This window comes from Pinus tabuliformis, chromosome 7, assembly GCF_031772625.1.
Source record: "Pinus tabuliformis cultivar Carrire ecotype Pingquan chromosome 7, CPIR1, whole genome shotgun sequence".
Classification (NCBI taxonomy): Eukaryota; Viridiplantae; Streptophyta; class Pinopsida; order Pinales; family Pinaceae; genus Pinus; species Pinus tabuliformis.
This window is the reverse complement of record NC_142293.1, coordinates 865254938-865272864: the sequence shown is the minus strand read 5'-3', so window position 1 is coordinate 865272864 and position 17927 is coordinate 865254938. Positions and strand designations below refer to the sequence as shown.

General features: G+C 34.1%; 1 pseudogene; it reads left to right on the top strand.

The window, feature by feature from the left end:
• The first annotated feature begins 420 nt into the window (after window positions 1-420).
• Window positions 421-17927, top strand: part of LOC149250354 (putative E3 ubiquitin ligase SUD1) — a 49307-nt pseudogene continuing 31800 nt past the window's right edge.

Below are 17927 nucleotides of genomic sequence, written 5' to 3'. Positions count from 1 at the left end.
CCAATATAAACGAAAATTAAAACAATAAAGACCAAATATGAGCATTAATATTATAAATATGAAAATGAAAAAATAAAAAATATGAAAGGCAAACGTAACTGAATATGATAGTAACCAAAAGCGCCAAAGGAAAAAGCCGCAAAAGCGCCAAAAGCAGGAACCAAACCTTTAGATAGGAAGTCAAGTGGCAGCTTAGTAAATGAAGGACAGGATAATGGGTCTACGGGCCATATCTCAGGTGAGACTCTATGTGGGGAAAATGAAAATAAATCAAAGTCATCAGAGGCAGACGGATGCTGTTCATGTAGTGCCAACTCGGGTTGCAAGACAAAGAAATGCGATTGCAAAGCTGCAGGTAGTCTCTGTGGCCCCAAGTGTGGGTGCAAAACTAACAGGTGCTCAAACAGGGAAACCGTGGATATGGGAGCAGAGCCATCCGCAGTGGATGCTGCAATTCAACTTGAAGTGGCAGAAGCTGTGAAGACTCTCCAAATGGACAAGGCACGAAGACAAAACCAAGACAAGGATGAGGGCAAGAGTGGCAACACTGATTCAGATGACTTGAATGAAATGGAAGTCAAAGCTAAAGCAGCCGAACAACTGCTTGCTGTGCATGGGGCAGCATTACTACAGAATGCTCTGAAAGAAAATTTGTCGAGTCATGAAATGCGGGTTGGTTCAAATACAAGAGAGGAAGGTGAAGTAGAAGAACAGAAAGGGCATCAACGCAGACCCCTCACTGATATCGGCAACACTACGATCACCTCTCATGATCAAGGTAATACTAAAGCAAACCGTCGGAAAAAGTGGCAGAAGTCACTTGTCCAGCTGGTTCCAGTTGCTCCCCAATCTAATGCCCAGCCACAGGAACCAGCATCTGCAACATCAACTACTAAATCAGTTGTTACTGGAGCTTCAGTGACTAATATATCCAATGTTGCGAGACCGTCTAATACAGAGGAACCAACGAGTACTTCCATTCAAGAGTTACCTATTCCTCTAAAATTGCCAAGGAGTATGCACAAAAATGCAAGTTCTGTAGCGAGTCCTCTTAAAGCACGAAATGCTGGTGCTTCTGAAGAAGGTGGTGCCGACAAATTTGGTAATGGTCCTGGAAGTCCAGGTAGATGTGGCCGAGGATTGAACGGAAAAGAGAACTTGAGATCTAACTAATTTTGTTTGATATTTATTCAGTGGTTCTGTTTAACAAAGTTGTTTGGAAGATTTGGGCTGAGCAAAACTTACAGTTCTTGAATGATTGATAGCGGGGTGGGCGTGGATGGAAAAGAGAATGCCCCATCCATTATTATGTCCAGCATGTCAAAAAGGTGAATAGAAGACGTAGAACACGCAAAACTTCTGAGCAGATCTACTATTTCCATGAGATTTACTAGTTGAGTCCCTCTGTCAGTCTGTCTCTCGCACATTAACTTCTGTAAATATCAAAAACATATGCCAAGTCCTTTCTGTTTTCTTTTCTATATGGTACTGAAATGCTTATAATAAGTTCGTACATCACAGCCAAATCAACATCAAAAGAGGGCCTGGCTGTATGAATGAATTGTCTTTCTGGCAAATAAAATTTTGACCTGCTGGTAGCATAGAGAAACGCATACAACTGAATTTTTAACTGTAAAAACGAGCGGGTCGATTCCCGGAATCGACCCGCCGCAGCAGCGCCACCCCGGGGCCGCCCCGCCCCGCCCGACCGGCGGCGGGTCGATTCTGGGAATCGACCCGCTGGTTTTTACAGTTAAAAATTCAGTTGTATGCGTTTCTCTATGCTACCAGCAGGTCAAAATTTTATTTGCCAGAAATACTTGTCCGGACAATTCATTCATACAGCCAAGCCCTATTTAGTCTTTCCTTGAGAGTCGTGTTATCCTATACGATACAGCCATTGGGGTATATCTACTGTTTGCATGGTATAACCTCACGGGCATTGTGGCTTTTGCATATTCTGTTTTTTGTGGTGGGCACTATACAGTGTTTGTCATGAGTGTAGTATTCTCGTAGGACCTAGGTCTTCATGCATGTAAATAGTGTCTGCTTTCATGGATCTCGAACTGATGACTAACAATAGGTTTTAGGGTTTATGATTTACACCTGTTGGTGTTTATATAGATCTCCTCCGCAATGAGTGTTCTTTCCAATGTTTCATGGGCCTGTAATAGTTAAGTGTATAATTATGCCACTTTGAGTATGAAAGCTGTTGCTAGCAGATGGGGCATTGAGGTTTCACTCACGCCGGTCGGGCGGGGCGGGGCGGCTCGGTGGTGGCGAGAAGGAACTCACAGTCAAAGAGAAGCATATAACATGGGTGCCCAACGCCTCAGCTGGTAATGGAATCCTGGGTGTATATAAACAGCGATGAACTATTCCTGCAAACCAATGTGGGTTTTTGTTTTTAATTATTTTGCATCTACACAAAAATTGTTATATCGTCATCCCATGTCATAACCAGGGATAGCGAGCCACCACCATAATGTCACACTATTGTTGAAAAACGTTCGTAGTGTGTTTATTATATATATTATACACACAGTTCTTCACTGCCAACGTGAGATATCTCCGGTCCACTTTGAATAAAGCATATATAAAATGTCTTTGTGTGGAAGAAAATGTATGAAAATGAGAATTCAGTTTTCATGTGGGAGGGAGGTATAGTAAAATAGCAAGGAATTCATCCAATCAAGCCTTGGCTCCGGATATCTCCATACAGACACTAATAAAGGTTCAGTTTGAGAAGAAATTGGGAGAGCCAAGAGACGATACATTACATTTGTTCGAAAAGGTGGGCTTCGAACTGTATAAAGGCATATTCTTCAGCTGCTTCTGCCGCAACTTGAGGTTCAAGTGTTGTAAATAAACCTGCTCCTTTAAAGCCTACAATTTCTAGATCAAATTCAACAAATGATGCTGATGGACAGAAAGGATGGATTGTCCAGAGACACGGACCAGAAGTTTTCCTTTTTAAGATTGGTTTGGAATCTGGATGCAGGGCGATAAGCTCAATGGTGATTCTAGCTGACAAAAAATATGAGATATTCAACATCGAACATATATATTGGCAAAGACTTAAAATACCTGCAAGTTGTGAGCGTATCATAACGTATTCCAAACAAATTGCACCCACATGCGATCTCGGGAGGATAAATAACTCGAGGATTATATGGGAAAGAGCCCCCGAGAAATGGTTTTCCCAAACCCACGGTCATGATTTAGCCCAGGGGCACCCTCCTCTATTCCAGAACACGCCAATTTGATCGCGAGAGCAGTTTTGGTTTCCAAAACATTATACATGGTTGTGCCAACTCGTACAAGAGGACAAAAAGTACGACCCGCATCGACATATACTGCAACGAGTTTCCAAAATAAAATTGGAAATTATATGTTATGTTACGATGAAGAATCGGGATGGGTTTGTACTAAAAAGTATAAAATCGAATATTATATATATTCATATATATATATACTATTTCAAAACTTGTAATTCTATTTTAAAAAGATTTTTAATAAATAGTTTTATAACTATTTCAAAAAAATTATAACGGAGTCGAGGGCTAGTTCTTAAAACTAATTATGTTTCGATAGTGAGTCACTTAGGATCGGAGGGGAAATAAAAGTGTAAAGAAAGCAATTGTGTTGGAGTCATGATTCTTTTTGTAATAAAAAAATCTCTAGGAAAAAGAACCATGGAGTAGTTTTGGAGTTAATTGTACGTATTTTTTTTTGTGATTCAACATTTATTTAGGTTTTTTCCTCTCTTGGATGGTGTAAGATGCATTTGGTTGTTTCAGTTTAATTTTGCATGAATTCACTTAGTGGTACTCATGTTATTTACACTTCAAACCCCTAATGAAGCGCTCTATATCCAGGAAATTCATCCACAATTTCTTAGCCTTTCATTATTCTTTATGCAGAAGTTTAGATTCAAATTCTTAATTTCCTGGGTTTAAACTTTGTCCTTTTTATTTTTCTTCAAACCACTCCCATCCAAAGACCCTACAACCCTCAAAGTTTTCTGGTCATTTTATTTTTGGAGGCTAGGGTTTCAAAATTAGAAAGTTTTGCGAAGCCCTCATGGCTTGTCCCTTCACCCACTGATTTTAACATTTTTTTATCGATCTCTAGATGTTTCGAGCACTGGTTCCCTTCTAGATGGAAATTGTCTCTAAGGAAACAACACACTGTAAGTCTACTAAAGAAGTATGAGAAAAACTCAATCAAAGTCATGAAGGAGATGAGCATGTCAAGTATGCCAAACTTTAAACTTTTAAAATGAGGTTTGAGAGCTTAAGAATGAGTGAAGAAGAAAGTACAACAGAGTATTTCCTCAGAGTTGATGAAGTAACCAATATGAATAGAGGACATGGTGAAGATATAGAAAAATATGTAATTGTTTAGAAGGTCTTAAGCTCTTTGCTTATGAGAATGCCAAAATCTCAACCATTGAAGAGATGATTGATCTGAAAAGTCTCACAATTGACACGTTACTGGGTACTCCCATTGCCTATGAGATGAGAGTAGGAAAAGAGAAGACCGAACCAAAGGAGGTAGCTTTCAAGGTTTCCAAGAAGGCTAAGGATCACAAAGATCATTGTCAAGATTGTTCTAATTGTGAATTTGATCAGGGGTTGGCTCACTTCGCCAAGAAACTAAAATGTGGTTCAGGAAATTATAAAGGGAAGTTGCCCTTCAAATGCTTTGATTGTGGACGAGTAGGACATTTTGCATCAAAGTTCCCTTACAAATAAAAGGACAAAGAACAAAAGTAGAAAGGCAAAGCTTTATATAATGTTTATATTGTTCATTGAGTTGATAAGTTTATTTTACAACCCAGTATAAGGGAGATGTGGCTAATTCTACAACCCTTAGGAGATGTCTAATTTCATCCATAGTCAACCATGTGCTCAGCAATGTAGTCCATAAATAAAATATTCCAATGTATGTATTAACTAAATATTTAAATTTCAACTATGTATATATTATATATGATTAAAAAACTATGTATACAATATATAAAGCAATTGAAGAATTGTATTGTGCACAACTTAAGTACCCAATTAAATTATAGAGACATGAAATTTTCAAAAAATTAAAATCCATTTATACATTAAAAAATGTAATTTAAATAATGAAAAAATACATTTTTTGTCTGTCTATATATATCTTTTAGAAAATATTGTGGAAGATGACAATGATGAAACTCTAGAGGACGAAGAGTTTGGATTACGTGACATTGTTGATTAAATTTAAGTTATACTTGGAAATCAAGCTTTGCAATGTTTTGACTCTGACATTTCATGAAAAGAATAATCAATGAATTAAAGTTGTTATGTGTTCAATATTTGTAATTTGTGATTTTCGCATTGATTTTTAAGTTAATTATTATTTTTTGAGAAAAAAGTTGTTATTATTATTTTTTTGACATGAAATTCATAAAAAAAACTATTATTTGACCATTTTTAGTTAATATTTTTGTATAAAAATTGTGATTTTGACATGTTAATTCTAGCAAAAAATTATCAAAACGATTAGTTTTTTTGTTATATTTATGTTAAAAATGGTTATTTTTATGTCCATTGTTAAAAAATGTTGTTTTTAGAAACAATTATTTCATGTGGATTGAAAAATTAATTAAGGATGTATAAATATGTAGATTATCTAAAATTCAAACTATCGACTTTCTAATTTAAAAACGCAAAACAATAAAAACCCCCCTAAAAAAATAAAAAAAAATAAGATAGAGAACAAGAAAATATGAATAAAATGACGACTTCAAAAACTATCAAATTTAGAAAATAGTTTTTCACATTTCACACACTAGAAAATTAAAAGTTAAAAAATAGGTGATGCAGAATACTCACTTTTTAAAATCAGCATGAAAATCACTACCATTCTAAAACTTGATTTCATCCTTGAACATGAAAAAAAATTAAAGTTCCAAAAACCATGTTCTAAAAAAAACATGTGTATTCTGCATCACCACTTTTGAAAATCGGGTCATTTTTTGGCTATTTCTACGAAACGGGTAACAGTATCAGTTCCCGTTTCAAAGTTTACATTGTTATAATGAGAACAAAAATGCAACACAGTCAAAAATGTGGTTGTTATGCCGATGAATAATAGTAGTTTCTATTTTTCTTCTTTTAGATGAACTGAATATTAATAATTGCATCTGCTTGTTAAAGGTAATCAAAGCTATCCTTGGGGGCAGTTATATATGGAGGACGGTTTTTTGGTTATATATGGAAGATGGTTTCTCCATGCCTCATCACTATGTATATATTGCCATGGGCATTAGCTTAATGATTATGAGGGTGAAGAAAAAATGCTTATTTTCACATTTTGTTCATCTCTTACTCTATTTCAAGATAGATAGCTCTCCATATTGGTAGGTGCTGACTATGACTATGGATATGCGTAGACCCACGCACGCTGAAATCTCAAAACCTGCCCCCGTACGTTGTCATTCTCTACCAGAGTATTGAACAACCATATCAATTTTAATAACTTCAATGCGATATTGCGGAAGTTTCAATTATGATGGAGAAATAAAGTTTGTATAACAAGATACTTTCAATCAGATACTATAAAGACCCATTAAGGTAAATAACTTCATTCCAATATATTCTTATAAAAAAAGGTATATATATATATATATATTATACTTATAATATTAATCTAAATTTAATATTATATGATATATATTCTTTAACAATATTAGTGATAAGAATATATATTGTTAGAGGATGCATGCTTACACAGATCTGATAAATAGAGACGAGTGGGAAATCGGTATCCTGAGATTTTTCGGTAATTAGAAAAACAAAACCCTCTATTCGAGTCACACGAACTCTCTACTTAAAAGCATACAAATTGAGAAAAGTAGGATGGTAAAAGCACAATTCTCAACATAATTAGAGATTGTAATATGATATGTAAGTGCATATACGTATATTAAATGGTAGAATTAGTAAAATGGGTAAGTGAGTAAACCCTAAAGTGGTGAAATTCTTTTTTTAATAGTCAAAGTGATGCCCGATACAATCTCAACTTTAAAGTATTATTCATGGTGATAAGGGGAAGTATAAAAAAAAAATTGAGTCGAAAAAGTTATCATGTTACGAAAAAACTATCGGAAATTATTTTACATCAAGTTATGAAGTTTGGAATGTATCAAATTATGAAGTTGTGAATGTAAGGGAGGTTTAAAAAATGGCTAATCTCCAAATCCAATCATGTTTCATTCTTTTAAAATAATGATACTATTTTTCCCTCATATGGTCAAGCATGTAAAACATGAAGAATTTGTTTCTAAATATGTTTGCTTTGTAAGAAAAAATTATGCATAAAGCTCAATGAATGAATTTATTAATTGTTTAACGATATATCGTAATTTAGAATTGTTGAGGTGCGTCCAACAGAGATGTGAAACTTCTTTTGGCAAGACTTGGAAATACTGCAGGGAAAAATTAGTTGCATAAGCTTGAGAAAATAACTGCTTATTTGGAATTTCATAGAAGAGTTAAATCCTTATGTGTAATCGTTTTTGTATATGAGAAAAGGTAGTTTTCTACCTGCAACTCTACTTATTTTAGTGGGTTGATATCTTTCACATAAATCTCCAAAATAGTCATGATTGAGCATGTGGAGTTTGTGGTATTGAAAATGAAGGTAAAATAATTATATATGCATGATAGCAACTAGATGTACATAAAAGGAAACTTGGGCAAAATTGGTATTAAGAATGACGAAGAGAAATTAGAAAGTTTGCTTAAAACCTCTAACACAATTTCTACCATTGGATCAACATCCCAAACCATGACATGAACTGGTTGATGAACCGTGTGGAAAACTATATTGGAATTGAATGTTCCAATAGCTAAGAGATTTAAATGGTGGTTGGTACAATTGTAGTGTAGATGAATGGCTAAATAAAATCACCTAACCCTGGAAAAGAAGATTAGATAATAAAGAAAACTATGGTTGTATTATTGTTGTATTGTTATGTAATGATACATATACCTATGCATTGTCATGAATTGTATGTGTTACCATAGTCTGGCTGAGTGGTTATTCAGATAAACATGTTTTAAAAAGGATCATGCTTAATATCCATGCATAGTAATGAGTCATATGAATCTTCCATGTAAGCACTTCCTGATGAATTCTTGTATTGATAGTCTCTTACATGTTGAAATAAAGTAAAATTCATTTCTCAACAAACATAAAGATGTTGGTTACCCCAATGCCTATTAAGGGGGAGTATGTTGTAGAAGGAAATAGCGTGATTGACCTAATGATTATATTGGTAAAGTAGTGTGGAGTTGTTGTTGTGTTGTGATAGACTGTATGTTTTGTTGCTTAGATGTTGGGCATAGTGGTGTTGACCAAGGATTCAAATTATATGTTCTTGCATGTCCTAAGTGTATGGCCAATGGTCCAAATTATATGTTCTTGCATGTCCTAAGACTACCTCCTTTTAGGCTAGTCCAGGTAGTTATGCATGTGAATGAAGGGTTGGTGAGCAGGGCTATGATCATGATACACAACCTACTAACTACAGTAAACTTGAATTAATGTCCATTAATTCTTGTGGGGATTAACCCAAGGGCTTCATAGGACGCATGCCATGATTATTTTTAACTGTTTATCACCTACAGCAGACATATAACTGAATCTAAGGGTTCCTATTAGAGAACCAATAAAACATAAGAGGATTATACCATACTATGCCTCCCTAATTGATGTTGGGTAATATTTTCTCATGTAATATTAGGAGATATGACCTACCATGATGGTTAATCCTTAACTATGAACAAAGAAAACTTATCAAAATGAGAGCCTAGTAGTTATATTCCCGAGTAGGATCAAGAGGTACGTTACAAATGGTATCAGAGCAATAGGTTCAAACATTGAGGCCTATGGAATAAACCACCTTCGTAGTGTTTTTGTTGAAGGTTATGAAAAGTTCAGGTCCTAGATTTGACCTTGCACTAATAAGAAGTTTACTAATAAGCCGAGGTATAAGTGCGAAATATACAAGGATTCTTCAAATATTAAAATAATTTATTGATGAATATAATTCTACATGTATGGGCCTGATTAAAGCAAGAAAGGAAAATGCATTCATTGTAATATTTAGTGGGTGTAAAATTAATAAAATAAAGGGAATAAGTTTTACCACTGGATGGTATTACTTTTGCATTTCAGCTAATGAGGATCTGGACCATGTATATATACAACCAATTATTGTTACCTCATATGATAATTCTGGAAGAAATTTTAAAAAGTGACTAAATATGACACAGGATGTGTCCTAACTCTTTTTATGCATAAACTAGGAAAAAAGATAATCGAATTATTTAACGAGTGAACCTAGATTATTTTTTTTCTTAAACTATAAGTATAACTAGTATATTTAGATTTTTTATATCAGTAAAATAGATGGATTTAGTGATTCAAACAGTTATGTGCGAACAACAAAATTATGTTTGGTTAGAATAACGAATCCTAAATATATATCGTATATTTAAATTAACAAACAATTGGGAAGAAACAAGGATGCAATGATGTGTCGATTTGAGAAATTTTGGAATAAAACCCGGGCTACATATTGTCATGATATTGGAATACTAAATGTCTTTTTTCAAGAATCGCTTCCCCTAGTCCAAAAATAGGGATTACACCTAGTTTCCAATGTTCATAATAGGGAACTTACAGTGGAGAATGTTGTATAGAATTGAATCAAGGAATTGAAGATGACCAACCTCCATTGCATTTATTGCTTTATTGTGCAGGGAAAAAAAAAATACATCAACAAAGGCGGAAATAACATTCATGTCTGCACTAGTCACTAGTCACTGATGACTTTCCCATTTCTATCATCATAATGAGAACAAAAATGCAACACATGTTGCAGTCGTACGTCAAAAATGTGCTTGTTATGCCCATGAGTAATAGTAGTCTCTACTTTTCTTCTTTTAGATGATCTGAATAATAATAATTGCTTCTGCTTGTTTGCATATAAAAGTAATCAAAGCTATCCTTGGGGGTGGTTATATATGGAAGATGGTTTCTCCACGTTTCACACTACTGTGTATATATCGCCATGGGCATTAGCTTAATGATTATGAGGGCAAAGAAAAAATGCTTACTTTCACATGTTGTTCGTCTCTTACTCTATTTCAGGATAGATAGCTCTCCATATTGGTAGGTGATGCTCTCCATATTGGTAGGTGATGACTATGACTATGGGTATGCGTAGACCCATGCATGTTGAAATCTCAAAACTTGCCCCTGCACGTTGTCATTCTTCGTCGGAGTATTGAACAACCATATCAATTTTAATAACTTCAAGGCGAGATTGCCGAAGTTTCAATTACGACAGAGAAATAAAGTTTGTATAACAAGATACTTTCAATCAGATACTATAAAGACCCATTAAGGTAAATAACTCGATTCCAATATATTCTTATAAATATATATATATATATATATATATATATTATATATATATATATATATATAATACCTATAATATTAATTTAAATTTAATACTATATGATATGTATTCTTTAATAATATTAGTGATAAGAATGTATATTGTTATAGGACGCACGCTGACACAGATCTGATAAACAGAGACGAGTGGGAAATCGGTATCCTAAGATTTTTCGGTAATTAAGAAAACAAAACCCTCTATTTGAGTCACACGAACTCTCAACTTAAAAGCATACAAATTGAGAAATGTAGGATGGTAAAAGCACAATTCTCAAGGTAAATATAGATTGTAATATGATGTGTAAGTGCATGTACTTTTATTAAATGGTAGAATTAGTAAAATGGGCAAGTGAGTAAATTCTAAAGTGTAAAATTCCTTCTTTTTTTTTATAGTGAAAGTGATGCCCGATGCAATCTCAACTTTATAGTATTATTCATGGTGATATGGAGAAGTTAAAAAAAAAAATGAGTCGAAAAAGTTGTCATGTTACGAAAAACTATCGGAAATTATTTTACATCAAGTTATGAAGTTGGGAATGTATCAAAGTATGAAGTTGTGAATGTAAGGGAGGTTTAAAATTGGTCAACCTCCAAATCCAATCATGTTTCATTCTTTTAAAATATTGATACTATTTCTCCCTCGTATGGTCATGCATGTAAAACATGAAGAATTTGTTTCTAAAAATGTGTGCTTTGTAAGAGAAAATTCTGCATAAAGCTCGATGAATAAATTTATTAATTGTTTAATGATATATCGTAATTTAGAATTGTTGAGGTGCATCCAATAGAGATGTGAAAACTCTTTTGGAAATACTTGGAAATACTACAGGGAAAAATTAGTTGCATAAGCTTGAGAAAATAACTGTTTTTTTTGAATTTCATAGAAGAGTTAAATTCTTACGTGTAATCGTTTTTGTATATGAGCAAAGGTAGTTTTATATCTGCAACTCTACTTTTTTTTAGTGGGTTGATATCTGTCACTTAAATCTCCAAAATAGTCATGATTGAGAATGTGGAGATTGTGGTATCGAAAGTGAAGGTAAAATACATATATATGCATGATAGCAACTAGATGTACATAAAAGGAAACTTGGGAAAAATTGGTATTAAGAATGATGAAGAGGAATTAGAAAGTTTGCTTAAAACATCTAACATTATTTCTACCATTGGATCGACATCCCAAACCATAACATGAACCGGTTGATGAACCGTGTGGAAAACTATATTGGAATTCAATTTTCGAATAGGTAAGAGATTTAAATGCTGATTGGTACAATTGTAGTGTAGATGAATGGCTAAATAAAATCACCAAACCCTAAAAAGGAAGATTAGATAATAAAGAAAACTATGGTTGTATTACTGTTGTATTGTTATGTAATGATACATATACCTATGCATTGTCATGAATTGTATGTGTTACCATAGTCTGGCTGACTGGTTATTTGGATAAACATGTTTTGAAAAGGATTATGATTAATATCCATACATAGTAATGAGTCATATGAATCTTCCATGTAAGCACTTTCTTATGAATTCTAGTATTGATAGTCCCTTACATGTTGAAAGAAAGTAAAAGTCATTGCTCAACAATCATAAATATGTTGGTTACCCCAATGCCTATTAAAGGGAAGTATGTTCTGTGGAAGGGAATAGCGTGATTGATCTAATGATTATATTGGTAAAGTAGTGTGGAGTTGTTCTTGTGTTGTGATAGACTGTATGTTTTGTTGCTTACATGTTGGGCATAGTGGTGTTGAGAAAGGATTAAAATTATATGTTCTTGCATGTCCTAAGTGTATGGCCAATGATTCAAATTATATGTTCTTGCATGTCCTAAGACTACCTCCTTTTAGGCTAGTCCAGCTAGTTATGCATGTGAAAGAAGGGTTAGTGAGTAACATACTGACTATGTGTACAGGGCTATGATCATGATACACAACCATACTAACTACAGTAAACTTGAATTAATGTCCATCAATTCTTGTGGGGATTAACCAAAGGGTTTCATAGGACGCATGCCATGATTATTTTTAACGGTTGATCACCTACAGTAGACATATAACTGAATCTAAAGATCCCTATTAGAGAACCAATAAAACATAAGAGGAGTATACCATAATATGCCTCCCTAATTGATGTTGGGTAATATTTTGTCATGTAATATTCGGAGATATGACCTGTCATGATGGCTAATCCTTAACTATAAACAAAGAAAACTTATCAGAATGAGAGGCTAGTAGTTATATTCCTGAGTAGTATCAAGAGGTATGTTACAAATGGTATCAAAGCGATAGGTTCAAACACTCAGGCCTATGGAATAAACCACCTTCGTAGTGTTTTTGTTGAAGGTTATGAAAAGTTCTGGTCCTAAAATTGACCTTGCATTAATAAGAAGTTTACTAATAGGCCAAGATATAAGTGCGAAATATACAAGGATTCTTCAAATATTAAAATAATTTATTGATGAATATAATTCTACATGTATGGGCCCGATTAAAGAAAGAAAGGAAAATACATTCATGGTTATGTTTAGCAGATGTAAAATTAATAAAATAGAGGGAATAAGTTTTACCACTAAATTGTATTACTTTTGCATTTCGGCTAAGGAGGATCTAGACCATGTATATATGCAACGAATTATTTTTACTACGTATGATAATTTTGGAAGAAATTTTAAAAAGACACTAATTATGATGTAGGATGTGTCCTAACTTTTTTTTATGCATAAATTGGGAAAAAAAAATAATCAAATTATTTAACGAGTGAACCTGGATTATTTTTCTTCTTAAATTATAAGTATAAGTAGTATATTTTTAATTTTTATATCAGTAAAATACATGGATTTAGTGATTGAAACAGTTATGTGCAAGTAGCAAAATTATGTTTCGTTAGAATAATGAATCCTAAATATATATCCTATTTTTAAATTAATGAACTATTGGGAAGAAACATGGATGTGATAATGTGTTGATTTGAGAAATTTTGGAATAAAACCCGGGCTGCATATTTTCACGATATTGGAATACTAAATGTTTTTTTTTACAAGAATCCCTTCCCCTGGTCCAAGAACAGGGATTACACCTAGTTTCCAATGTTCCTAATAGGGAACTTATAGTGGTGAACATGTTAGAAATCTGCAGTTTCTAAATCTTAATGTGACCTCGATTAAAGCATTAAAGCGTTAAAAGCATTAAAGCATTAAAGCATTAAAGCGTTGAATTGGTATATGATGGACGTACCAGATTTAGTGTTAAATAATATAAAAAGGATTGGGTCCTCTCTCCCCCTGCCAAGAGTCGCATTCTTCTCCATCAAGAAGCGCATAAAGAAACAGGGCTAGAAAGAGAAACCAGATTCTGAGAAGAAGAGTAGGAGTCAGAAGAAAGTAGATGGCAGCCATTACATCTTCTGCTGTTAATCAAGGTATGCCATAGATCATATTAAGTTTTGTTTGTGAAATATTCGGTATTGATGATCTTTCGGCTGTTAATTTGAATTGTTCATAATTAATCAAGAAAGATCGCAAATGTAAAATAAGATTTACATTTGGTATCAGAGCCACCAATCAATAACTGAATATTTCCTATGATTGCAATTGATCTGTTCTGTGCTTTACTCATGATGTTAATCAAATCCTCCGCATGCCCACAATTTTCTGATCAAGTGATTTTCTTTCTTCGCGTATCTGCTTTAATTGATCCACCATCCACTGCTTTATTACTGAGTAAAATATTTCTGTCATTCCGTGATAAAATATAATAACGAATATGATACCGGCGATTGCCCATATCTGATTCGTTGGTGAAATGTAGAGCTCAGGAATTTTTTCGGTGGAATTTTGATTCATAATTCGATTCCTAATTCTCCACGTATTCGCAACCTATTGCGATCAATTTAGTTTGGATATGCGGGCATGAATATTATCTCGAAAGTCTCTTTTAATAGAGGGATGAATCACTTTGTGCTTGTAGTATACCAGAATGCCGCCACTACGGTTGTGCTTGCTCCTTTTGCCTTCCTCATTGAAAGGAAAGTGCGAGCGAAACTCACTTTTCCCATATTCTGCCAGATTTTTGCATTGGGTTTGTTGGGGCCTGTAATCGACCAGAATTTTTACTTCGTGGGATTGAAATTGTTTTGCATAAAGTATGTGTTATAAATCATTTATGCACATGAGATTTATGATTTTGTTAATCACCAAAGTGGTCAAAATCAGAATAGTCATTTAGTGCATAAGTGACATAATGATTATTGATAGAAATTGCCAGTTATAATAATACCAATTAACACTGGCGTCACTAATGATAGAACCTGAGAGCTTACCCAAAGGAAAGTCTTGTTCTATAACTAGTTGACATGATGAGGTTTAATAGATATTTTGATTAAATAAATATTGATCATCCAAAGATGTCAGTTCTATTTAATTGAATATATTTATTACCTACTTATGTTTTGGTATTTAATTATGTTAAGTATAAGATAGTATCTACCCAAAGGAGTGCTATATTATACTATTATGTCTACATCTGAATCGCGTTAGTTATGAGCTTACAGTTATTTCATTTTTTTTAATTTGCAGGAGTTCCCATGAATACACATGCTTCATCTGTTACATTGTTCACTGGTGTTAATTTTTCTGAATGGAGAGAACAAGTCAATTTCCATTTAGGTGTTCAGGATCTTGACTTGGCACTCCTTGAGGATAAACCTGCTGCTCTTACAAAAGATAGTACTGAGGCAGAAAAATCACACCATAAAGCATGGGAACGCAGTAACAGATTGAGCCTTATGTTTATTAAGATGACTGTTGCTAACAACATCAAGTCAACAATTCCACAAACAGAAAGTGCTAAGGAATATATGCAGTTTGTGGAAGAGCGTTTTTGTTCAGCTGATAAGTCACTCGCTGGTACTCTTATGGCAGAACTCACGACCATGAAGTTTGATGGGTCGCGAACTATGCAAGAGCACATTATAGAGATGACTAATTTTGCAGCAAGGTTAAACTCCCTGGGACTTACAGTAGAGGATTCTTTTCTTGTCCAGTTCATCCTGAACTCGCTACCTTCTGAATATGGACCTTTTCAGATTAACTATAACACTATAAAGGATAAGTGGAATGTTAATGAATTGGCCAGTAGACTTGTTCAGGAAGAAGGACGGTTGAAAAATCAAGTGAATCACTCAGTAAGTTTTGTGAGTAATAAAGCTGGTAAAGAAAAGAAAGGAAAATCAAGTCATTTCAAGAAGAAAAAGGCACCTGCTAAGAATGGGCAGGATAAGGAAAAGAAGGAACTAAAGGATGTTCAATGTCATTTCTGTAAAAAGAAAGGACATTATCAAAGTGACTGTCCGAAAAGGAAAGCTTGGTTCGAAAAGAAAGGTAATTATCTATCTTTCGTATGTTTTGAATCAAATTTAGTTGAAGTTCCCATTAATACATGGTGGCTTGATACTGGTGCTACAACTCATGTTTCCAATAATATGCAGGGATTTCTTATGATCCGAACCATAAATCCAAATGAAGATCGTTTTCTCTTTATGGGAAACGGAATGAAATCTTCAATTGAAGGCATTGGGACTTATCGTCTAATTCTAGAAAGTGGATATGTATTAGACTTATACAGTACCCTTTATGTACCTTCATTATCTAGAAACCTTATTTCCGTAAGTAAGTTGGATATTTCTGGTTTTAGATGTATGATTGGATCTGGCTGTTTTGATTTATATAAGAATACTGATAATGTTGGTTCTGGTATTCTAATTGATGGTTTATATAAATTGAAACTGAATGACACTTATGCGAATTCCTTGTTGAATGTAGTAAATAATGTTGGATGTAAACGTAGCATGTTGAATGAAAATTCTGCTTTCTTGTGGCATAAAAGACTAGGTCATATATCCAAAGAAAGAATGATGAGATTAGTAAGTAATGAAATTTTGTCAAATTTGGACTTTAGTGATCTAGAATTATGTGTGGATTGTATTAAAGGTAAACAAACCAAACATAATAAGAAAGGAGCCACTAGAAGCAGCCAGCTTCTTGAAATAATACACACTGATATTTGCGGACCTATGGACACTCCAGCCTTTAATGGAGAAAAGTATTTCATCACTTTTATTGACGATTTTTCCCGTTATGGTTATGTCTATTTGCTTCATGAAAAATCTCAATCTGTGAATGTCCTTGAGACGTTTGTAAAGGAAGTTGAGAGGCAATTAGATAAAAAGGTGAAAATCATAAGGTCTGATAGAGGTGGTGAATATTATGGTAAATATAATGAGTCAGGTCAGTGTCCAGGTCCATTTGCAAAATTCCTCGAAAGTCATGGCATATGTGCGCAATACACAACGCCAGGTACACCACAGCAAAATGGTGTAGCAGAAAGGCGCAATAGGACGTTAATAGATATGATTAGGAGTATGATGTCAGATTCTACACTACCTAAGAATTTGTGGTCGTATGCTCTCAAAACCGCTAATTATTTGTTGAATAGGGTTCCTAGTAAAGCTGTTCAAAAGACTCCTTTTGAGTTATGGACTAACAGGAAACCTAGCTTAAGACACCTGCATGTTTGGGGTTGTCCAGCGGAAGCGAGAATTTATAATCCACATGAAAAGAAATTAGATTCTCGAACGATCAGTGGGTATTTTTTAGGTTACCCTGAGAAATCTAAAGGGTACGTGTTTTACTGTCCTAATCATAGTCCAAGAATTGTAGAAACTGGTAATGCAAGATTCATTGAGAATGGTGAAGTCAGTGGGAGTACTCGAAGAGAAATAGTAGAAATAAAGGAAACAAGGGTAAATGTTACATTGCCTAGAATAGTTCCTCCATCTACTATTACTCCAAATGTTGTTCCAGCTGTTGTAGAACAGCATGATGATAATGAACAACATATAAATGAAGAAGTACTTCCTGAAGGAAATGACTTACATAATGCTGATATGCATGAACCACAACAAGTAGCATTAAGAAGACCTCAAAGAAATCGTAGGTCAGCTATTTCTGATGATTATGTGGTTTATATGCAAGAATCAGATTATGATATTGGAATCAATAAGGATCCAGTTTCGTTTTCACATGCTGTAGAAAGTAAAGAGTCAAAGGAATGGATTAATGCCATGAAAGAAGAACTGAAATCCATGCAACAGAATGAAGTTTGGGATCTTGTTGAGTTACCACATGGCTGTAAAAGAGTCGGATGCAAATGGGTTTTTAAAACCAAACACGACTCTAGTGGTAATATCGAACGGTATAAAGCTAGACTTGTTGCTAAGGGTTACACTCAGAAAGATGGTGTTGATTACAAGGAGACATTTTCTCCTGTTTCGAAAAAGGACTCACTAAGAATAATAATGGCATTAGTAGCTCATTATGATTTGGAGTTGCATCAAATGGATGTGAAAACAGCCTT